This window comes from Misgurnus anguillicaudatus, chromosome 14, assembly GCF_027580225.2.
Source record: "Misgurnus anguillicaudatus chromosome 14, ASM2758022v2, whole genome shotgun sequence".
Lineage (NCBI taxonomy): Eukaryota > Metazoa > Chordata > Actinopteri > Cypriniformes > Cobitidae > Misgurnus > Misgurnus anguillicaudatus.
The window spans coordinates 19,976,447-20,001,662 of NC_073350.2; the positions used below are offsets into that span (position 1 = coordinate 19,976,447).

Here is a 25,216-nt window from a genome sequence, read left to right on the forward strand (position 1 = left end):
TAAATATGCTGCGGTCTGTCTGCTGATCTGATACTGTAATAAAGATGAATGTATAATAACTGATTAAAAACAAAAATGTACAACTTTCAGTAAATAACTATGTACATGCTTAGGACATTTTATGTTGTAATAATGTACAGGGTAACTTCAGATATAAAAACGAAGACTAGTAAAGTGATGTTTTATCATTAAAATCTGATTGCGTCCATTGATTTAATACAATGTTTGGGTATACCAACATGGCGGCGCGGTGGCTTCACAGTTGTTACGTCATGCGCAATCCAGTCATTTATATAGATCAGTGGCTAGCATTTATTTAGTCTTTGCTTTATTCTTTCTATTTAATTTTTTTTTTTAATTAAAAACCTATTTAAAAATTGTGATCAGCAAGTCATGGCAGCATACATTTTCACATTATTTAATAAAAAGTTAATAACTCTAGTCGAGATTTAAAATAGTAAGTTGAAATGTACATTGTACACTTTTACTATGTATATTTATTTATTAATAGTTATTTATTTTTATTATTTAACTTTGTGACATAGCTAGAAAAGATGAAAATCCACTTCTGAGCAGATATTAACTATTAAAGTTGTTTTCTAATATTAGAGCCCACCCATAAAAAATGTGTTTTAAAGGGACACTCCACTTTAAAAAAAAAAATAGGCTTATTTTCCACCGTCACAAGAGCCAAACATTTGATTCCACCATTTTGGAATTTATTCAGCTGATCTCCAGGTCTGGCGGTACCACTTTTAGCATAGCTTAGCATAATTCATTGAATCTAATTAGACCATTAGCATCATGCTCAAAAATAACCAAAGAGTTTCAATATTTTTCCTATTTAAAACTTGACTCTTCTGTAGTTACATTGTGTACTAAGACCAACGAAAAATTAAAAGTTGCGATTTTCTAGGCAGATATGGCTAGGAACTATACTCTCATTCTGGCGTAATAAACAAGGACAGGCAGGTGCAATGATATTACGCAGTGCCCGAAAATAGTCCCTATGGTAACTTTCAATAGCTGGGGACTATTTTTGATGTACACGATGTAACTACAGAAGAGTAAAGTTTAAAATAGAAACAAATTTAAACTCTGGTTATTTTTGAGCGCGATGCTAATGGTCTAATCAGGTTCAATGAATTATGCTAAGCTATGCTAAAAGTGGTACCGCCAGACCCGGAGATCAGCTGAATGGATTCCAAAACGGTAAAACTAAATTTTTTAACTCTAGGGGAGCTGGAAAATAAGCCTATTTTCAAAAAAAAAAGTGGAGTGTCCCTTTGAGGGTTAACCATGAAGAGGCCTGCAAGGTGATCCATCGCTAAATATAACACTCATCCAAACAAGTCTGAGCACACTGTATATTCACATTCACACATCTACATGAAAAGCTGCAGGCAAATATCTGATTACCTCCTCATACATTCAGACAGCTATTCACCCCAGAACTCAATCTCCCACCGTGCGTGACTCTCGTTTGCAACAGAGCAAGTTTTTCTCATGACTGGCATCATCCCCTCTTCAGAAGTGAAGGACAGGGAGGAGAGGCGATGGCAGAGAGAAACGGAAGCCACTCATTTGTAGGTTGTCTACAAAGAAGCAGAAGCACATGAAATTAACAATGATCGTCCTGCTGTCAGAAAAAAGAGCCGTGCCGGCGTATTTCGGCCCACTCTCGTTCCCCATAGAGACTTGGTATAAGGCATATGCCTCTTGCCAATCAGAGCAGCCTGGAGCTCTATGGGACCACTGATGAAATATGGACAATGGTGTGCAAGGTGGGCACAAGGGGAGGCAGGCGACTTAATGAGGCAATTTCTCAGATAATAAGATTGGAAGATATGCTAATATTTCTACCTTAAGGAGATAATTATGATGTAGAAGATAGAATATTTTATCTTAAAGGGACAGTGGAACGGTCCCAGTTGTGATGCCGTCACGCTTTTATGGGAAGGGGGGTGAAGGGGTTGATGTTTTCAACATGTGTGATGGGATGGAAAACAATGCCGGCTAGGCCTTAGAGTGTTGTTTTATATTCACTTTTTGCTTTCTTTGATCATTTTGATAGGGACTTGGTAACTGGTGCTCAGTTGGGACTTAAAGAAAAGAATAAGTGCCTATAAATATTTATGCCATTTGGGATTAGGTATAAAAAAGAACTGAAGAGCTCAGATGCAAAAGCTGCTAAACGCCACCAGCTCTGTCAAAAATTAGATAATGATATTGACCAAATGCTCTCAGCACGTATTATATGTTCATCAAATACTTTAGCTTCAAATTCGCTTAAAGGTCACATTCTTTCTGATCCCATTTTTTAAACCCTAGTTAGTGTGTAATGTTGCTGTTAGAGCATAAATAATACCTGTAAAATGTTAAAGCTTAAAGTTCATTGCCAGGCGATATATTTTCTTTAACAGAATTTGCCTTTCAAAGCCTACAGCGAACGGCCGGTTTGGACTACAGTCCTCTACTTCCTGCTTTAATGACGTCAGTAGGACAGTTTTTTAGCTAAACTCCGCCCACAGGAATATGGCAGTCCCCAGCTAAGCTAACAGCAAGCTAAGATGCTATCGAATCACAGCACACTAAACAAACTACACAATCAGAACTCTATACATATTTCTGAAAGAGGGACTTCATAGAACAAGGAAGACATCAGCCCGTTTTGAGGACAGTGAAAACAGCGCTATACAGATAAGTAAATTGTGTGAAAAATACTGCCTTTTTTACAAGTGAAACATGAACACATGTTATATTGCACACTGTAAACACAATCAAAGCTTCAGAAACAGATAAAGAACAGTTTGCCATTCAGAAATACCAGTTTATTGCAGAATCCGTTAAACGGCAAATGCATCACAGCGCCCCCTAATGTGTGGTTCAATTTCTTTATTTTTACATTTTGATTTCGGACTTTCATCATTTGCAATGTTCCTTGTTGGATCTTTGGTGATTTGCAATTATTCACTACATCTTGCCCAAAGAAGTGCCAAAAAAAGCATGCACTTAGAGGGTTTTGCAGTGAAACATAAAAGTCTGATTTATAAGAAAACATGTCAGACACATCTGAACTCTTCAAACAACAACAATAATAAATAAGCACATACACACTGATCTTTATAAATAATAAAAAATAAATAAAAAATACCCATACCCATTTTGGAGTGGCTCTCATACTCAAGGTCACAACAGCAATTATTCATTCTTTGTTAATTTGTATTAAATTGAACCTATGATTCTCTGTAACCATGACACCAAGTGTGCATCAGCAAACCTGTCACATGCATACTACCGTGGTCAGAAGTCACATGACTGTTCTCAGGTCATTAATTGGTCATTGATCAGGGTGTCCATGCTAACATTATGTGAAAATCATTTGCATTGCACATATTCAGAGAAGAAGTCAGGAATGGGGAGAAAAGGGCCCAGGGCTTCACAGTTTTCTGCTTATTTTATTGCTCTTTCTCTCTCAGAGGATACAGTCGCCTTTGCTGAAGCTCTCTTATTATAGATCATAATGAGCTCCATCAGATAATTATGAGCTCAGCTGGCCTGAAAAACAACCACATAGTGATAGCAGCTGTGGCAAGACAGAGGAAGTTTCTCTGCAAAGTAAGTTTCAGCTTGGAAACCTGAAGACCTGATCTGAGATGATCATCAGGAGTTATGTTTAAACACGTAACCGCTGAACAAAACAGACATCTGTAGACTTTAATAAACTCTGTGTTCCTTACTGCTAAACAATTTTTTTTAATAATGTGGTGTATTTAGCTTGTGCCTTCTCTGTTATTCAGCCAAAAAGAATGGTAAAATGTGTCACATGCACATGTTAGTTTCCTCTTTAGCATACTGATTAATCTCTGCCCAGTGTCATGAACCATGTGAATGCTGGGTAAATGACATCTCCGGGCGGGCGGGAGTCTTTGTGATATTGCATTTCTCTGTCAAATAGAATCCATGTATGTTTTTCAATCCTTGCATCCTATTATGTACAATAAACTACCCACTTTATCCATGACAGCACCTGGCAATATGCAGGAGCCAATCTGCCAAACACACCCTTACAAAATCAAATTTATTTAGTTAGAAAGACCGTCTCTTGTAAGCTATCATGTAACATTGTGATTAGAATACAGACAAGCAGAAATTTAATTCATTTTAAATTCAGGCCCGCTCTGCTTCCTATTATGCCGCTGTATCAGTAAATTGTAAACCCTCCGTCGCGCCGTTACAATTCAAACAAGGTTAGTTTTCAAACACCTGATTTGAATAAGCTGAAAAAAGCAAAGGGAAATGAAGGGAGAAACTGCTTCAACAGCCTTTGTGTCAGCGCTGAGGAGAAGTAAAGGCACGCGAGGAGAGGAAGAGGCACTTTTGGATGCGATGGCTGGGCGATAACGCCCGAGGAACTGTCAGCTAATTTCAATACAGCACCTTCAGCACAATTATTATTATTATCACCAAATCATGGAAATAAATTAAAAAAGGCGCTTCGAAAATAGCACATCTGGGCCTTGCACTTCTCAGGTACACCCAGTGGGGATTCGAATGGAGATGACTTTGGCTCATTATGTGCTTGGGTGGCGTGCGTGTGTGTGTGCGTGTGGCGGGGAGATGGACTCGCTGTAATGCCAGATCTCCACAGATGAGATAGGGGCTGTAATTTGAATGCCAGTGGGAGGTAATTTAAACACATGGCAGTCAGAGAATGCCTGGGTGTCGTGACACTCTGATCAGCGCAAGGGTTGCTCTGGGCTTGCTAAGGTCAGTCTCGCCCCTGGAGGTTTCTGGTCCGCTTTGAGAACACTTTCTTGGTCAAAGAAAGAAAAGACTTTGACAGATTCTATTAATTGGCTTGAACTATGACAGAAATTACACTTCTACATTTCCTCATACATTATGTTAGGTCCACACATATCACTTGGCTGACATTATTGAGGTCGAAGGAATACCAAATTCATGGAGTTCATCGGTTTACTGTGTCACAAGGGTTCATGCGGAACAAACCGAAGGAAATCCGGAAATTGTAGCCTTACCTGAATGCAAACAAAAACACTCGTCCGCTGTTTGAACTCGATAGTTTCTCAGATTATAATGTTACCCGGATATACTGCAGCTTGGCATTTGCTTCGTGCACCCCTCGACCTGCTCATCACCCGGGTCAACTGCCAAAGTCACAGCGTTTTCCTCCAGTTCATCCTGTGGGAGGAAACGCAGTCAAATATTTAAAATGACATGAAGAAAAAAAATCTAAATCTTATTGCAAAGCCAGTTTGCAAAAGAAGAGTTTGGTTCCAAAACGCAATAAATCCATTTTGACTAATTTCGATAAAAATTTGTTTTCTATACAAAGTGACAAGATGAAAACCACTATTTTCTGTTACAAACTTTCACATAGCATCTTTAGGTTATAATAAAATTAAAAATTAAAATCAATATTCAAAGATTTATTATAAAAAACTGATTATTTTTTGCAATAAATCTATTTTTTATCAAAATGCTATAAATCCATTATATAAATGTGCATTCATCTTTGCCATGTTATATTCATTTAGTTGACTAGTGGTATACACTGATTAAACATTAATGGCAGTAATCAAAACACTTTGTCATATTAAGAACACTGGCATAGCTGCCGTCATCCTTAGGATGTCGTCACTAAACGTTTTTGACATACATCAGCTGTAAAATGTTTTGGTCTCGCTCGATTTTCACTGACTTCGCGTAAAATAATGGCAAATCTCCGGGTCTGGCGGTACCACTTTTAGCATAGCTTAGCATAATCCATTGAATCTGATTAGACCATTAGCATCGCGCTAAAAAATAACCAAAGAGTTTTGATATTTTTCCTATTTAAAACTGGTTTGGATGGATTATGCTAAGCTATGCTAAAAGTGGTACTGCCAGACCCGGAGATTTGCAATTATTTTACGCGAAGTTAATGAAAATCGAGCGGGACCAAAACATTTTACAGCTGATGGATGTCAAAACTAGTGACAACTAATCCATCCATTTTTGACATCCATCAGCTTTAAAATGTTTTGGTCCCGCTCGATTTTCATTGACTCTGCGTAAAATAATGGCAAATCTCCGGGTCTGGCGGTACCACTTTTAGCATAGCTTAGCACAGTGGTTTTCAAACTGGGGGGCTGCAAGATGGTGCCAGGGGGCCCTAGTTTTGTGACATGTTATGAAATACATTAATTTATTATGAATTCTGTGTAGTTAAACCTAAAAAATAAGGCTACTAACCAAAAGCACTACTTTTTTGTATAATTTAATATTTTTTTTATTAAAATGTTGAGTTTTAGAACGTTTTTTGTCAAATTTTCTTTGGGGGGCCGCGAAGGAATGCACCGTACACAAGGGGGGCCACACGCTGAAAAAGTTTGGGAACCACTGGCTTAGCATGGTCCATTGAATCTGATTAGACCATTGGCATCGGTCTAAAAGAATGACCAGATAGTTTCGATGTTTTTCCTATTTAAAACTGGTTTCTTCTGTAGTTACATTATGTAGTAAAACCAACAAAAAATTAAACCGGCCTAGAAAATCATAACTTTACATTTTTCGTTGGTCTTAGTACACTATGTAACTACAGAAGAGTCAAGTTTTAAAAATAGAAAAAATATCGAAACTCTTTGGTTATTTTTAGCGCAATGCTAATGGTCTAATCAGATTCAATGGATTATGCTAAACTATGCAAAAAAATGGTACTGCCAGACCCGGAGATCAGCTGAATGGATTCCAAAACAGTAAAAATCAAGTGTCCCTTTAAGACTTAAAGTAATTTTACAATACATTAACTTTCCTGACTAGTGAGTTGCAATAAATTATAAAAATAAAGTTGAATTAGTTCAAGTTATTTAAATTTTATTTTTACAATTTATACTCCTGACTTATCAAGAAAGTTAAAATGAATTATAAACTTTTGATTAAACTTAAAAATTTAAGTGCAACAAGGAATTTTTACAGTAGCAGCTCCCTGATGTCACCCACAAATTATGATGAAATCGTCATTTAAATAATCATAAATATGTTGAATCATGTTAAATCATAATATAGTTGTAGTTTTTTGGGGGTGAGCTACCTCCCTAAAATTCGTTTTTGCATCCAATAGACAAAAAACACACTGTGGGTGGTCAAAATCGCTCTGTCCTGCAACTCAATTGAGAGGCCTCCTGGCCTTCTTCTTTCCCACTAAAACATTCATTTTTCCCACTAAACAATGCACATCTTAATCAGTGTCAATGATCGCTGATTAGAACATCAAGTACCACAATCATATCCACAGCAGCTCCACCATCATCCCAAATGATGACCAAAGTACAGTAATTTCCACCAAATGAGAAGCAGAATAAAAATCAAGCAGGGAATATGACAGTTCTTAATCAAATATACTTAACAACTAACAATGTGTCTTTTCCTTTAACTGAGATACAGTCAGGGACCCCTTGCTCTCTGTTCATCCACCCATTCACGACACCCAATGACTCATCCTTTAACCCCCCCCCCCCATCCTTCACTCTTTCTATCTCCTCCTGTCCTGTGATTCATGGGCTCCCCTGGGCCCCCATCTCCCTGGAGAAATTAACAGTGATTTTAATTGCGCAGACGTCTCCAATTCATTACTGCCCACTCGCACAAATTTTCACCCTATCAGATGTCAAATGGCACTTAACATCTCTGCCAATCACGGCAGCACTAGAGGAGAGCTGAAGGAGATGGGAAGTTTGTGGTGTCGGTGGTGGGGTGAGTGCCGAGATGATATGAAGGACCCCTCTTATCCACTCAGTTTAACTCCTGCGACCCCACACGTGCACTCTAAAACACGTGGTTTGTCTAAATGGATAAATATGCATTGAATTCGGTCGTGCAACTTCACGGCACAAAAAGACGATCAAAGCTACGGTGTGTGGTGCCAGGCCTACTGTAGCATTGCTTTCAATTACATCAATGATTAAAGCTTCAGGAGAAGATTATGACATCAATTTTATGTCTCAGTCTCGGGGCGGATGCGTGACACGCTCACCCCCTTATTATCGAGATCCTGGCGGATCGTAATATCCAAAACTGAATGTGAAAATGACGCGTTGCTGTCGGCCTCACGCGGTGAAAATCCCCCGTGTGCTCGTGAGTCTATTTACAGCAGGCAGCCCTCAGGGCTTTGATTAATTTCAGATAATCAGAGGCGGCTTCTTGACCTTCAGTATGAACATTCCTCATATCTTGACTTCTGTCTCATGTTTCCATAAAAACACATGATTTTAGTCTGTCTGTCTGTCGGAACTGATGTGTAAACAGATGTGTAATGAATACAGATATGTTACATACTGTAAAAACACATTGTGATATAAAACAGAGATTTCATGACACCTTAGCTGATGTGACTGAAGTGGAAAGCTGTGAGATTAGTGGTCTAATTGAATGAATTTAATTTACTGTAATGGGAGAAAATATGTCACAAGAAAAAATGGCAGTCGACTGCCTTTTCTCATTCAAATGTAAATTTTTGACAGCACCACCCCCTCGCCCACTATTCCCAATTTTTCCTTTACATATAGTCAGTCATACTTTTGTTACTTAATGAGATTTGGGCAAAGTTAAAATGGAAAAAATGTCTGTCGAATTTTAAGCTATAATTATTATTGGACTAGTTGGCTTTAATAGGCTAAAATCATAAGATTGAAAGCAAAGTGAGAGTATGTATATTCATTATATTCAGGGAAAGGCACTGTTAAATAACAAAAAAATAAGCTTTCCTATTACTCTCTCCTGGAATGATGCTGGAATTAATGCAAGTAATAACAGTATCAATAAAGCTTTTGAAATATTAAAAAAATCACCCTGCACCAGAGGGTCATGCCCATTCAAAAGTTTTTTTGAGCCAAATGGATTTTGCATGCGACCTCAAAATTAAAGAAGCGTCCATTAATCTGTTACTTTCTTTTAATCTGTTTAATATGCACAATATTGTCAATTCTTTGCTGCATCCTTGTCACTTTTCCGAGATTTTGGTCGTTTTATGGCGCTCCAGTCAGCGCAGTCGCAGACGTCAGCATCTGAGCACGCTCACGAGCTTGCTGTTGCTGCTGCATTTGGCTATCTGAGGAATTAAAACGTATAAGAAAACCCTCACAACATTTCCAAACCCCAGTACGGTCATGTGCAGTTAGCCTCCTCTGTGTAGAAATGTATGGTTTAAAATGTGAAAGTCTCGACGTTAAGTTAGTAGAGATTTCTAGATTCATCTTATGGTACAACGCCAAAGTTGCCAGAGTTCACGGGGCGCGGAAACGCACATGCTCATATGAGGTCAAATTTAATGCAAAAATCCGTCCCTCTAATAATTTTATCTAAACATATTTTTTAAAATCATTATTGAACATTAAAATCAATCATGTGGCTATACTGCCCTCCAAAGGCTAAGTGCAGTATCTACGCAAACACTGAAACTGAGAAAATGGCTTTAAAGTTTTTTACACCAGCCAGTCAAACATGTTACTGCAATTTTGGCACACACATTTCTCTGAAATGGGACAAAATTTAACCAGGAGACTTTGTCACAAGACACAACAGATCTCACAAAGCCCATTTTAACCCTTAACTCAATTTTGACCAAATGCGTAGTTACTGCACTTTCGCTTTGTAGGGCAGTATAGCTTATGTCATTTTCGTTGTTTATATACTTTATGGATTTAAAATTACATACATTTTAGGATAATGCAGTTGTTTTGCAAAATGTATTAATGACACAATTAAACAAGTCATTAAACAAAACGTAAATAAACAACACATTCTGTTTCAGATGTAAATATGATGCCAATATGTAATTATTCCGACTGAATAGTATTTGATTGTTAGTCAACGCTTTTCTTTTGGAGGTTTTTGCATGAAGGCGCTCAGATTGTTAGAAATTTAGCTGCCATGGGAAAGACTGAAAGCTTTACAATATATTTTGTTTGATGTCTGTGTATATATGCACAAATTTCTGTGAGCTGTGCACACTGTGCCCCCCTTAAAATAAAAATTGGTGCATGACGCCCCTGCCCTGCACTTTCAGAAAAATGGGTACAAAAGCACAGTATCCTTTATAAAAGATCCTACTATGCACCATTTCGGTACAGATCCATGCATTTGGTAGCAATATGCACCTTTAAGGTACTAATATGCACCCTTTAGGTACAAAGGTGTACCGCCCCAGTGTCAGCTTTTGTATTTTTCGTTTTGTGAGTGTGTGTATACTGTAAAGTCTGTTTCACACTACTGTATGTCTGAACAAAGACTGTCCATAAATACCCAAAACTCTCAACGAAACTGCAGCTGGGTAAACAGTGCAAATCTCCGGGGCGTTCTGCAGTCTTTACCTAGCAAACAGAATTCACACCCAAAATGTTTATACACTGAATCCGTCTGTCTGTCATTATTATTATTAATTTCAATAAACATATTGCAACATGTCTAGATGATTGTGATTTCAAGCACCTTCAGAAACAGAGACAAATACACTCCTCATGGGTGGTTTTGAAAGGTCATGTTATTATTCTTTCATTGTAATAATGAGGGAGAAGCATATTTTAGGTTCCCACGTTAATGGAAAAAACTGGCACTGGTTTGAAGGGATATTGCGAACTAGAGATCTTGAAGTCCTAAAGTTTCTACAGCTTCTATGTAGACATTTCTAGAGACAGTCTAAATAAAATACACACTACTTGATACACTGCACTAAACCTAAATCATAAATGGCACCTCTACAAATAACAGCACTTCTGTTTACAGGGAGTTAATGATAGATATAAGATGTTCACAGTGTGTGGTGGTAAGCAGCAGTAGGCTATGTGGTGCGGGGCAGGGCAGGTGCATGCTGGGAGTTATGGTCGTATGACCACAGAGGTGTAAAGTCATAACAGCTTAATTGGTCCTAATCCACTGAAAAGCTAAACAAGTCAAGCACTCGTGAAAAGCAACCTTTTTTTTCCTTTTTCCGGCTTGCCTTGTAGGGTCTTGCCATTTAATCCTCAATGATTAAATGTATTTATTATTTATTTATAAAACATTTAGGAAAATGTAAACTTCTCTCTTTCATTTGTATGTCACTTTGGATAAAAGCGTATGCAGAATGAATAAATATAAATGTTATGATTTGTTATGATGTTTATTATGAAATGTTTTGTATTGCACAAATCACAGAATCTCTGCTATAGATACAGTATCAGCTACTTCTGCATCATTTAAACTGTTAACAACACACTTCATTTGCTTATATTAAATAAAATAGGCAATACAGCACTGCTATTACACCAAAGCATGTGAACCTCCATAATCTGGATCAAATAAATTCAAATTCAAATCACGACAACATGCACAACTAAACCTCATTCCTATCTCCCATTTTATTTACAAATTAAGCTACACTGTAAAAAATTTCTGTAGAAATTACAGTATTACTGGGTATTACTGCCAACTAGCTGCCAGTAACTTACTGTAGATTTTACATTTATGTTATTTATTGGCAACAGTTTGTTCGAAGTTAAATGAACATAAAAAAACATTTTCAGTCTTAATCTTCTACAGTAAGTTACTGGCAACCAGCTGCATAATTTTTTACAGTCAGTCTACAATACTGTAAAAAATGTTGCTGTAGTTATGCAGCTGTTTGCCAGTAACTTACTGTAGATGGAAATGTATGTTATTTACTGGCAACAGTTTGTTCAAAGTTAAATGAAAATAAACATTAACAAGTCTTTGTCTTTACGGAATAAAATGATAAAATAAAAGCCTTTTGCTGTATCCTCATCAACCTTTTTCAGTTTTTTTCCTTCAGATTTTGGTTCCCAGAATGCTTTGCATGAGGCTGTTATTTTATAGTTTTATTATATAAAGATAAAGATTTGCTAATGTTTAATGTTTATTTAACTTTGAACAAACTGTTACCAGTAAATAACACAAATTTAAATCTACAGTAAGTTACTGGCACTCCGCTGCCAATAATACTGTAATTTGCGATCCAAGAGCCATATGAAAAATGTGAGGCACAAGTAGATACGATAATTTTTGAAGCTGTATCACAATTTAATCTTTAAATAGTCATCTTGCGGAACCATCGTACACTGTAAAAAATTAGCTGTAATTATGCAGCTGATTGCCAGTAACTTACTATAGAAGATAAAGACTGAAAATGTTTTTTGTTCATTTAACTTTAAACAAACTGTTGCCAGTAAATAACATAACTGTAAAATCTACAGTAACTTTCTGGCAGGTAGTTGCCAGTAATACCCAGTAATACTGTAATTTATACAGAATTTTTTTACAGTGTAAGCGAAAGCACAAGGACATCGCTGATTTGCGCTATACATTTAAATGGTACTTTCCTTTGCACTTTTAACCCAGTAACTACCAGTCAATTACTGTAAACGTGACTCCATTTACCCCTGAACCTCAGATGCCCTGCGTGCACATTACACATCAGGGTATTTAAAAGGGGACCGTGAGGATTTTCTGATGTGACCTCCTATGGGTTTACCAGCTAAAATGTCAGCCAGCCTCACTCGTGTCTCCGAATAAAAAATTAAACCCCTCACTGTACCAGCTGGGGGGAGTAGCATTAAGAAGACCTGTACAAAAATCTGCCATGGTACATCACTGACAAAAGACGCTGGCTAATTAACCATTGTGCGTCACTTTAACAATTAATTAGCCCCTTAAGCTGCTTTTTGTCAAAGGCGGTAAACAAGGCGCAGAGAAGTTAATGACTTACTTAGATCAAAGCATGAGTTATTGTCTTTATTTTTCATCGATACCTATGGGAGGTTTGGTTGAGCTTCAGCAACACCAAGATGTTTCCTTTTATCAGTTCGTCATCAGGGGAAACGCAGACACGTTTGGGGGACAGGATGGAGAGATTTGGGAGATCAGTATATTGTGAGATCCAGCTCAAGGGAGGATTTATAAAATCTTATTTTCCTCTTCAATTTAAGTGCATCAATTCCCATTGGCATTCCTTATAATAGATAATTGCCTGGTTTTTTTTTCTTTTATAAGCGAATGAATATGATGCAAAAATGAACAACAACCTGACACATATTTGATAGTTTGTGAGGGGCAAGAATTTTTAATCCCAATGAAAGCGGATCCAAGGTCAAACTCTGAACTTCCTGGCCATTAAGAGATCACAAAGACTAGCGGGGAGAGTGCATAATATCCACACAGCTATTTTTGGCCTCAAATTAAAATATATGACATGTTGAAATGACTGCAATGTGCAAGAGAGGTATTCAAAGTAGACACTAATGATGCTTATTAATGGCGTGAATGAAGTCTTGACAGGTCGTGTGTCATTTTCCAAGGAATGCTTCACTGGCATAATGGCTAATGTAAGTGGGTGTAATTATATATATTATACCCTGTCCTATTGTATTTTGGCAGCGGTTTGAGGGAGTCAGACAGTTACGATGAAAATCAAAGCCGTTATGCTGAAGGAACAGGAGAGCGAGAGGAATTGTAGGCCATTGCCAATTTGCACGTTTCACGTGGACTGAACCATGTTTAAGCCAATAGCACCCATTAGTGGTCAATTGGTGAGTTTGGCAGTCACACACATATGTATTAGCATCTTATCAGCATAATATCATTGTTTCTCATTTTTATTTATTTTTATTTTTTTATTAATAATGAATAAATTCTATTGTATTGTATACATGGTAGATATAGTTAATAATATTACATAGGTTGTTGTTGCAGTATTAGTGGAGAAAAGGATTTAAAAGATGATGTATGCAAAACAGTCTTTATTCTTTTATTAGGATAAAGATTGTTGGTGGTCCAGAGGTATAAACCATTTTATTAATCGTGACAGTCTTGATAACAGGTCTAAAACCTCTCATTTATTTTTATTTACATATTTCCTCCTTTCCTTTTTTAACCGAAAGGAATAGGGCATGGAGAAGTGTCAAAAGGTTTCCTGTGAACAGACAGGAAAAAGGTTGGAAAATGGCACTGGGAATTACCAAAGCACTTAGTAATTAAATCTAAATTGACATTCTAGTAATTAGCCCCTTAATTACGAGGAATAACACAATTAGCCACCGAGTCTTTACTAATTGTTAATTAGCACAGGCGAAGTTATTGTGTGTGTGGCAGAAAGGGGCATGCAACAGAAAAAATGTTTCATTTTTTCCCTTCATCCACAAGCCAAATCTGATTCTATTGGAGTCGAGATTTAAAAATGATTATTATGAACATAATCACCAATTTAATCATTACTAATATCCTTTTCATTACATATTTGCATATATATTTACCTGTATGCAAAGTATATCAGACAATCCTTAAAGGAATAGTCAATTTTCTTAAAAGAAAAATCCAGATAATTTACTCCCCACCATGTCATCCAAATTGTTGATGTCTTTCTTTGTTCAGTCGAGAAGAAATTATGTTTTTTGAGGAAAACATTGCGGGATTTTTCTCATTTTGATGGACTTTGATGGACACCGGCACTTGACACTTGGCTCAGCACACTCAACAGGTTTTTTTTCAAAGGACTATAAACGATCCAAAACGAGGCATAAGGGTCTTGTCTAGCGAAACGATTTTTATTTTTGACGGGAAAAATGGAGAATATGCACTTTTGAATCACAGCTTTTCGTCTAGGTCTGGTCCAGCGCGACCTAGCGTAAATGCGTAGTGACGTAGAGAGGTCACGTGTTACATATATAAAACGCACATTTGCGGACCACTGTAAACAATAAACTGACACAAAGACATTAATTAGTATCATTCCACATACAACAACATCGGGACGGTCCTCTTCCAACAGACTTGTAAACACTTGGGCGGAGTTTCGCGTTCATCCTCTGTGACCTCTTGACGTCATGACGTATTGCGTGAGGTCAAGCTGACGCTTTCAGGACTGGATCTAGACGAGAAATTGTGGTTTAAAAGTGTATATTTGTTATTTTTCTTGTCAAAAATGACAATCGTTTCGCTAGATAAGACCCTTATGCCTCGTTTGGGATCGTTTATAGTCCTTTGAAACTCCGTTGAAAAAAACTGTTACGTGTTGAATTAAGTTTTAAGTGTTGGTGTCCATTAAAGTCCATTAAATGAGAAAAACCCTGCAATGTTTTACTCAAAAAACATAATTTCTTCTCGACTGAACAAAGAAAGACATCAACATTTTGGATGAAATGGTGGTGAGTAAATTATCTGGATTTTTCATTTAAGAAAATGGATTAATCCTTTAAGCTTTGTTTTACCAAGCTAATAAAACTGATTATTCAAGATCTTCACACAAACTTTTTGACAGTGTTTGATTTAGTAAAAAGTAACACAAATTGACAATTTGGACATTTCATTCTCACTTTTCAAAGACATTTCAGTGATTTGGCACTCAAAAAAAGTGTAGCCAATACTTTATTGACTAATGTCTGAGGAAGAGACAAAATGATTCGTTCAATTTACTTATTTTTTTTTTAAGGTAAGTGGTTGCAATCAATTTATTTAAGCTACATTTAAACAAAATAAAAAATAAAACAAAACAAAAAACTTTTGTTTAAATGTAGCTTAAATAAATTGATTGCAACCACTTACCTTAAAAAATTAAGTAAATTGAATTTATAATTTTTTCAATGTATGTGCGAGTCATGATTAAAATATTTTTGATACCTTTGTAGCTTCTTCAGATGTGACTTTTAATTGAGCATCCATTTTTAGCTGTTTTTTGTAAACACTTAATTGACAAAATATGCAGCTATGTGGTTTGCATCACTATACAGCATCCAATGACAACCTTGAAGTTCTTTGTAAAGAGGTCCCACAGAGTGGATTCAGCCCTAATGCCCCATGGTTGAAGCGATATTGGCAATGTTCAGGATTTACCCAAATGCTTTTATCTCAGGGTTCAGCATGCCCCCAACCTCCTACCCTCTACAACTCCAGCGTCCTTCCTTTCCGGTGCCGACTTCAAAAGATAAGTATATGTACTCAGCCATAGATTGCCCTGCCAACCCACAACAAATATTTGGCTGGAGGATGAGCCGTCTTAGAATCCAACCGAACATGAAATTAAGCAGTGTGCAGACAGGCAGGGGTGCGAAGCAACAGAAAACACGATTTAGGCCTCAGTAAACACAACAGAGAGGTCGAAGGTGTCATGCGCTTGGTAACAAGGTTTTAGACTTGCAAAGAAAAATTGAATTATGCTCTCATCCTTTTTTAGAGATATAACCCTGTATTTAGAATTAACCGCAATTTTACAGTAAAACTACCGTAAAAGTTTACGACTTTAGTGGCACATCTATAACATCACCCAAGCATATTGTGCCAAACTAAGTGATTTTCCTTCTTTATCTCACTTGCCCTCAATGCAGTAAGAGTGCAGTGTGAATCTAAAGCCTCATACTGTGCCTTTAATTGGATCCTTATTACCATTCCGGCTCCCTGAGAATGATGAATTTGTATGTGTGAGAATTTCATTAATCATTCTTATTCACAGTCCACCCAGACGAGAGAACGAGACGCTGAGAGTGAGTGGAGATAGAGGAGGAAGAAATTAATAATTTTTGAGACTGGGATAAATTTCATAATGAATATTCATGCCTGTAGGATATTTGGGGTCAGTCATAATCAGGCAGGTAATTTGTAATTTGCTGTGTTTTCACCCAGGTCCTGCTGTATAGGTTAACATGCACTATTTGAACAGTGCAAGTGGAATTTGAAGTGCATTACCTGGGCTTGTTATTTAATATTAACAATACATTTATACAAATTTCAAAGATTTGATTTTCTATTCATTTTCATTTAAGTTAGAGATTGCAGCAATTGGGTTCCTATTAACTTATTGTTACAAATGTAGGCGTTTTCCCCTTTTGTCTCTCCCAACATTTTTGTATTATACATTAATCTAATGCAGTGTTTCAAAGGTTATTATCTGTTTCTGAACTTGACTCTGTATCTAAATAATGTTAAGTACAATACAGCAAATGTAGAACAAAATATCCACAAAATTACACCGAACACCAGATAAAGAAGCTATTTTGCTTTGTTTTAGTGAAAAATAAAATTTCTTTAGCTTTCTGCTAAATGCTAATGCAGTTGTTTCAGTAATAAACATGTATTCACATGTGACATTTATACATTATCTGTTTGTATTTTATAAAAGGAAAAAAATTGCGTTCATATCATAGTACGAGAATGAGAGAAATTAAAAGTAAAAGAAAAAAAGAAAAATGTTAAAATTAACAAGCAACCATCATAAAACCCTGATAGCCATTTAACAGCAAGTTAAATCAGGGCCAAAAATTTTAGTATTGCATAATATCACAGTATCACATAATTTTAGGGTACAAGATTACATTCCAATATTCAAATTTGGAATTTAATTGGCAACTATTAAATAGTCCAATTTTGTCATTTAAAAAAATGTTTGTCATTTAGAAGAATGTTATTTTGTGTATTTGGTTTAATGCATTTGTTCATGTGGTTTATGGTCCAATCGTACATTATCGTTGCTCGTCTATGCCCCACCTTTCTGAAACGCGTCAGTTTCTACAAAGCTCATCGTTCTGAAAAGCGTGGTGTGCACCAATTTGTCAGCTATCCAGTGCATTGTGATTGGCCGAATACCTCAAGCGTGTGACGGAAATGTGACGCTCGTTACCATTTTTGTAAGATCAGCTCCCAAAGCAATACTTAGAGGAGATAAAATGAAGAGTTTGGTTCCAAAACGCAATAAATCCATTTTGACAAATTTGGGTAAAACGTGTTTTCTATACCAAGAAAGTGACAAGATGAAAAACACTATTTTCTGTTACAAACTTTCACATAGCATCTTTGGTTATAAAAACATTAAAAAATCAAATCCATTTATAAATGCTATAAATCTATTCAATCAAATGTGCATTCATCTTTGCCATTTTATATTCATTTAGTTGAACAGTTGTACACACTGATTAAAAAAATAAACATTAACGGCATTAATAAAAACTTTGTCATATTAAGAACACTGTCATTGCTGCGGTTATACTTGACGTCGTCGCTTAGCATTTTTCAAAGCGATCAGCTGTAAAATGTTTTGGTCCTGCTCGATTTTCGACTGAGTAAAATAATGGAAAGTTTTTCATAAGATCCTCTGGGGTCAATGTGTTAGCATGAGAAGCGACCGTCTCCCGAGTAAATGATTAGATGTTGATGGCTTACGTTTCTTTCCCGTCACAGAAAAATATCACAGGTTTATCAATGCAAATAAAGTTGTTTTGTTTGTTGATCACGAAGTACAAAGTAAACGAGGAAAACTAGGACTCCGTGTACTCATTAATTTCTGGAGCGGAGTTATTGCGTTCTGTAAAAAAGGAGGAGTGGCGTTTATTGCATTTTGGGAAAAAAGGGAGAAAAGATGACAGAATAACACAGCGGATATTGGATTTTGCGTAAAATTAAGAATTTACTTTTAACTACTGACCTGATATAATACTGATTTTGGCAGTAACTCTTTTCAAAAATGGTGTTTATATCGCGTTTTGGAACCAAACTCTTCAAATAATCTTTACTACCTTATCAATACGAATCTGATCCAGAAAGTGCAGATGACCATGCTGAAGTTTTAACTTTGCCAGTGAAGCTTGAGCCAAATATAATAGATTGGTTAGGTAAGGATACTTAAACATAAAACCATGTCTGCATTTGTGTCGTAGAAAAGACAAACAACAAGAGCTACTCTGCACTGCTCAAAACTAGTAAACTAGTCACTAGTAAATTATTAAAATGTGAAAAAAAATAGGCTACTTACAGGCTGTGAGTCAAAAGTGGGTGGAATTATAACAATGTGCGTCAAGTCCACATCGCCTCGTTACGGAAGTAAACTCTTGCCTACAATCAAAAAAAGATTTCAGTTGGAGACGATAATTCGCGACATCGTACACTTTGGGATTTGTAACTTTGCAGATCGTTAACATGTACTAACACACACTTACATGCCAAAAAAACTTAAAATCATGTAAAGGAAAATAGGGGGCTTTAAATATATCTTAGGGGCCAAAGAACTGCTGCTCCATGCAAACAAGAGAAAAAAAATGTCCATAGTAAGTCTCCTCTGTCCAAACAAGACCAAATACTCACTTTGTGGAGATAAAAAGTGTTTTTGAACATGAAAGAAGCCAAGCTGCTAATGCTTGGTTCATAAATTCACAGCGTCTGTACTTTAAAGTCTTCACCCCCAAAAGGATTTTTCCAATTCTTTTTGAAATGATACCCACCTGGCATCACTTAAAGTTACTTAGTTAATAATTAATCAATACATTTTGCGATGATTAAAATTCATGATGAGAAAGTGTTTTTAAAATAACGTCCAATCCCCCAGGGATGTTAACTAGTTTCGGAGCGGTCGCAAGATCTCGGTGAAATAATTAATTGCACCTGAATGTTTAGCAAGGTCAGAGAATGGTAGCACAATGCCCGAGGTGGAGGGATGTTTATAACATCACTTGATTGCGCTAAACCAACATTTTCATCTGGAAATTAATTCAAGAACCCGAGCTGGAGGCGCCCACGTTGCACCCACCCCCCTGTGCGAAACAAGCGTCGTTTTAATGTGACTTTGATCATTACCGGTGGAAGAAACCTGATGTGTCAGATTTGGAAGGAGAGGAGAGCGAAAAGTGTAGAGTTTAATAGCACAATCCTGACTGCACCTAACTTCGACAAATGTTTATTAAAAAGAGACTGCTGTTCATGACACCAAAACATTAATTGCTCACCTTGAAAAGATGATGTTTTGGGGCCGTTTACACAGAATTTGTTCTTGCATTTTAAAAACGCTACTGAGGAAACATATAAAAGCACAGTGCAAAAGGGTCCAGAGCTGTGCTTGTCAAAGTCATCCATCTAGCGCACATTAAGACCTCACAAAAACATTTACTATTTCAGTTGTGTTCTAGGAGCATCTAGATAAATAAGCTACCTGCACCATAAGAAAAAGGCTGTAAATGGTCAAAATCCATAACATGGCTCCAGCCTTTAGTCTATATAAAATCCCACCTGTGAACCAACAGAGGGATCAGTCTCTAAAGATAAAGTGTTATGATGGCATGCTAACAGAATTTGAAGTGAATGATGATACTTTGTAATGGTTTTGTAAAGCTGTAGAGCGTTTAAAAGGCCCAGCCACTTTTCAAAAGAGAAGGTTTGATTGACATTTCAATGGGCACGAAGTGACTGACAAGTTCGCCAGTCTGAGAGAGAATGAGTGAGGTTATTTTCCTGCTGGACACGGCGCATTATGAGAGGTTGATTGGGGACTGCTGGCAGCAGGTTAAGGAAGCTGTCATGTTGCGGGTCTTTGTGCAGCTCTCCCCGGGGCAACGGCAATTGACGGGACCTTTCCTGGGACAAAACAGAAACGAATGGAGGGCAAGGTTGTAAGAATGGAAACATTAAAGTAAGATCAAGGAGATTCTTGGCTGTATCTGAAATGATTTTATGTGCCAAACAGTCAGCTCAAATATACAGGTTAGAATGGACTGGAATATTAAGTTACTTCTGACATGTTAACAAGGCATCGCTGCCCACCGAATACAAAAGTTTAAGTGACAGTATGGAACTAATAAAACATAGCTTCAAGCAGCAATTACGGGGCCAGCACGGCCTACATTGTATCGTGAAGATCCAGCCTCATTTTCTGTTAGCCGTTGGCACCAGTGTCTTAATTGTGTCTTTACTTTGAAAAGTGCTCACTAAGACCATACCTATATTTGATAGCTATTGTGAAGCCAGATATTTCAGTGAAGATCAGATAAAATTACGAGTATCAAAACCAGTTTAAATTTCACGAAAATCTGACATTTTACATGTTTAAGTGCTATAATTGGGTCCCCAGCTCTTCTATCAACCTTGAAAACGTGAAAAAGATCAACCCAGTAACTTAGTTTTGGTAAACCTTTCTCTTCAAGCATGTGAAAAAAGGTCATTAAAATTTGGCACCCCTTGTGATGTCAGAAGGGGATAATACCGCCCCTTAATCTGCACTATCCAACCACAGCACTGCCATTTAGTGCGGAGACCAGCTCGTTTGCATTTAAAAGGACACACCCAAAAACGGCACATTTTTGCTCATACCTACAAAGTGGCGATTTTAACATGCTATAATAAATTATCTATATGGTATTTTGAGCTAGAACTTCACAAATATGTACTCTGGGGACACCAAAGATTTATTTTACATCATAAAAATGTCCTCTTTAAAGTCCCTGTAAGGCAAATCTTGAAAATTGTTTCTAAACACATGATAAACGTTAGAAATGTATTGCTGAAACACGCAACAAAGACTGTAATACATAATACTGAATTGCAGAGTTAGATCGTTAGTTTTTTTAAACAAAGTTCATGATTTTTTAAGCGAGCCTAAAACGGTAGCTTGATGATGCAATTGAGCCACCGTGCAAGACCCCGGCCCTAATGCTGCGTTCACACCAGCTGGCGTGGTAGACGCGATTTCGCCGCATTTGCATGTCTAGTTCGCGCGAATGGCTCAAATTGAGCGTTGCTGCGGGAAACGCGCAAATTGAAAAATTTGAACTTTGGCGGAAAAACGCGCTGCGTTAACCAATCAGGAGCTTGCTCTAGTAGTGACGTGATTACAGGAAGCGAGCGGAGTCGCAGAAACTCCTCCCATGACGCAAATTTACGTGTGAATGTCTCGATGACTAGAATTTCAAGCGCGGCTTTCACACGCGAATCAAGCGAGTAAACTAAAAATGTTCAAGCGGCAAACTAGACGCGCTAGACGCAAATTTGACGCCTCGAACGCGGCTGGTGGGAACCCACAGTAACACAATCGCGAGCATCCATTCAGGTTGTAGCGCTATTTGAAAGTTGAGAGAGACGGCAGCTTTCCCGTGAGTGGGCCTGCTTTCAGTGTGGAAAGCCGACACGCCCCCACTGCTTGAGAACAGAGAATGCTGCCTATTTTTCCAAGATTTTGACAACTTATTTAATTTACTTAATTTATTATTTCCATCATTCAAATTTGGTTGGTTGGTTAACAACTAGGGGTGCTACAATAAATGCCGATATACACTAATAATATGTAAATATTCCTAAGCTAAATGTTATTAATAAGTCAATAAACAAGTAGCGAAAATTTATATTTTTGTCTTACCCATAGAAGTTAGTCTTCTCCCTCTTTGTACCTGACTGTGTGATGCACAATCCTTATTTCCAAGAAAGTTGCATCCATGTTATTCCTCTCTTAACGATTGAAATGTTTAATGCTTATTCCAGCTTTTAAAGTCCACTTTACAATCATGGTGATTAATAACGCAGTTTTACATCGGGTCAACTTGCTCAATAATGTTTGCCCATTTGGATTATAATAACGATTGCTCGTTCAGTGCCATGGCTGCGTGTGTAATGGTTTTTCGTCTGCAGCGCATATTGAGTTTCTGCAGGAGAGCGCCCTCTGGGTTTTGGATGTAGCGGCATTTCACCATATTTTATTGAGAGGCATAGCATTATCGGCCGATCGATCAGAGCATCCCTATTAATAACAAATATTTTTGTGGTATGACAAACTCATATTTAATATCTGACTTTACACGGACTTTAATAAAATTCAAAATGTCAGGTATATGGCACAGCCTTTTAAATAAGTGCTATTGGAATTTATGACCAAATATATAAGTGATCAATAAAAGCAAACTCTGCCTGTGAAAACGCAGCTAAAGTCATTTTTTGTGATCTTCTGTTTTCTACATAATGTAAAGAACATTCTGTGAAAGTATAACCTTGATATCTTTAATATTGACTGAGTAAGGTCATCTCAAAGATTAAAATCAATGTGAGATCAATGAATAAAATCCAACTTTGATGCTCCAAATCTCATTTTTAGATTATGTTTAGCCTGGATTTTAGACACCTAATTCAAAAAGTTTTTAAAAATTTAAAAAAATGTTAAAACCACAGATCCCCCAATGATTCATCGATATCAATATGCAAATAATTTTGAAATAACTAAAGCAAAAGTAGCTCCAAATTTGTCCTGGAAAGTTAATGGCGCAAAAGAAACTGCTCCAATTCATCGTCTGAATAATCGTAGCACGATGGAGGTAAGCTCACATTTATGTATATTATTTTAAACTCATGCATTATATATAAATATATCCTACACCCTGGGTTCAAAGGCACAAACCCCATGAGAGTTAAGGAGTCTTTTAAAGATATGTGCTCGCTTAATCACTCAAGAAAGAGCCCCCTTGAGTGAGCCTAATATTACAATTAATTAATTCAGCAAAAAAGGGTATTAAATTCCCTCCCTCTAAGGATATTATCTGAATTCATTGACCTTTTTGGAAATCGCCCTCTAATTGTAACCAGGTTCCGTCGCATTTACCGGCTAACTTCTTTCCCTTATACCGTATTCTTGCTCTCCCCATCTTTTCTTTCTTTTTTAAGGGCTGTAATAATAGTTGAGGAGAGCTTCTTGGTGCCTTATGTGGTGTTAAGATCTCTCCGCCACAAAGTCATTCCAGGGCTTTATCTCCTGCGAGCGGCACAGACGAAAGAAGAAACTTTTCTTATTACCTGGAAAGTGAAAATGAAATCCAACTTTAAGTCGCCACGTATCTCAGAGGAAGACCGGATCCGACCTGACACTTTCAGTACACACTCCCTCCGTCTGAAGTTCATGAGGTTTGGGTTCGGGGCCCTTCAGCAAAGAGAAAGTGGGTTTAAGTGGAATCGGTGAAGTAGCGCTATTGTCCAAGACTTTAAATCGACAGGATTTTGTGGGCGACTGTATCATCCTTAATTTTATTCAAGGATTGGTAGTCAAATGAGTGAGATTTATGACCGTGTAGAGCCATCTTCAGTATCCACTTTTAGTTATTAAGGCTGAATGCAGTATTGACCTCGGGATAATATGAGACCTTTATTAAAACCATAATATGTATTATTTTGACATTTTCTTTCCCTAATTCAAACACATCATTTTTTATCTGTGTGTTATTTTCTGACATGAATTATGGTCAGATTTTATTATTTTTTTCCATTTGATTATGCAATATCAAATGGTGTAATAAACAGTGATTTATTGCACAAGACTTTTGCAACAGTGTCATTATGAAATAAATTTTGTGTGTTCGTGTTTTATTTGGCAGATGCATTATTGCACAATTCTTTGCTTGCATTCTCTACACAAACTTTGGGGCCAAGCACCAACTGAATAAATATATGTCCTCTCTATATCCCTCTCTATCAATCAAATTAAATAATCAACAACCTTTTATACACAGTGACATGTGCTTTAATGCTAACTTGACTCTTGATCCATTAAAATAAATGATTTTAATAAATAATAATTGTGTGTTTGGTTTCCTCCTTTATGCTCTCTTTAGTGACGCAGGAGTCTGCCAAGGTTTTGGTTGCTCCCACTTAACACTTAAGTGCGTATGACTTTAACAAACACTCACAAAACACCTATAGATATGTACAGGCGCTGGAAACCGAACATGATCTTTGGTATCAAGCTTAAGTCTGCCCTCAGGCATAATTTACTGACCTTGAAGATACGGTAGATGTGGACCACTGCTTCCCCCTGCTGGTTCTCTGACTCTTGTTATATCTGCCGATTGCTGTATGGTGAATGTCATCTGTTTGCTGATACCCTGGTGCAGGCCGAGGAGATCTGTAAGAGCCACAGGGAGAAATATGGGTCTTAATCAGACTTTGCTTTAGTTTATTTGGCTTGGAGATTCATTCAGCCAGAAAGAGGCCCAAGAAAACACAGCTGGAGGGGTCCAGCAGTATAAACAAACATCTGTACATGTCACGTCTAAACACACGAGCATGCACATAAACAATCACACACACTAAAACACACTGAAGTGTGCGTAAGTATTAAATATTTAAGAATTTATTTCCAGGACACAAATCAAACTATCAGATTGGTGGCACTGACCATGTTAACTCTTTTATACAAAAGGTCAGATGTTCGTACTCCACTGAAACACAAAAGATAGTCTTTGTAACATCCTCAAATCATGCTGGGATAACATGAAGTCCATGCCAGTTTCATTTTATGTTAATGTTTTAATTTAACTTCTCGCTCTTAATGTTATGCTGCACTGTCAAAATAAATGGTCAAAAATAATCCCTGGCTGTCAATGGGGTGATACCCTTTCAAAAAGTACAATTTTGCACCTCAGAAGTACATTAAATTTAT

General features: G+C 37.1%; 1 long non-coding RNA gene across 7 annotated transcripts in view; it reads right to left on the reverse strand.

Annotated features, from left to right (window-relative positions):
* LOC129427767 (uncharacterized) overlaps positions 1–25,216 on the reverse strand; it is a 54,193-nt gene that overhangs the window by 25,180 nt on the left and 3,797 nt on the right. For 2 of the 7 annotated variants that reach the window (XR_012373200.1, XR_012373201.1), the window contains exons 4-6: positions 24,554–24,679; positions 23,578–23,701; positions 1,605–5,205 (exon numbers count right to left, since the gene is read on the reverse strand). This is a non-coding gene — a long non-coding RNA (uncharacterized lncRNA). The other 5 variants (XR_012373202.1, XR_012373203.1, XR_012373205.1 and 2 more) reach the window with 5 other exon arrangements.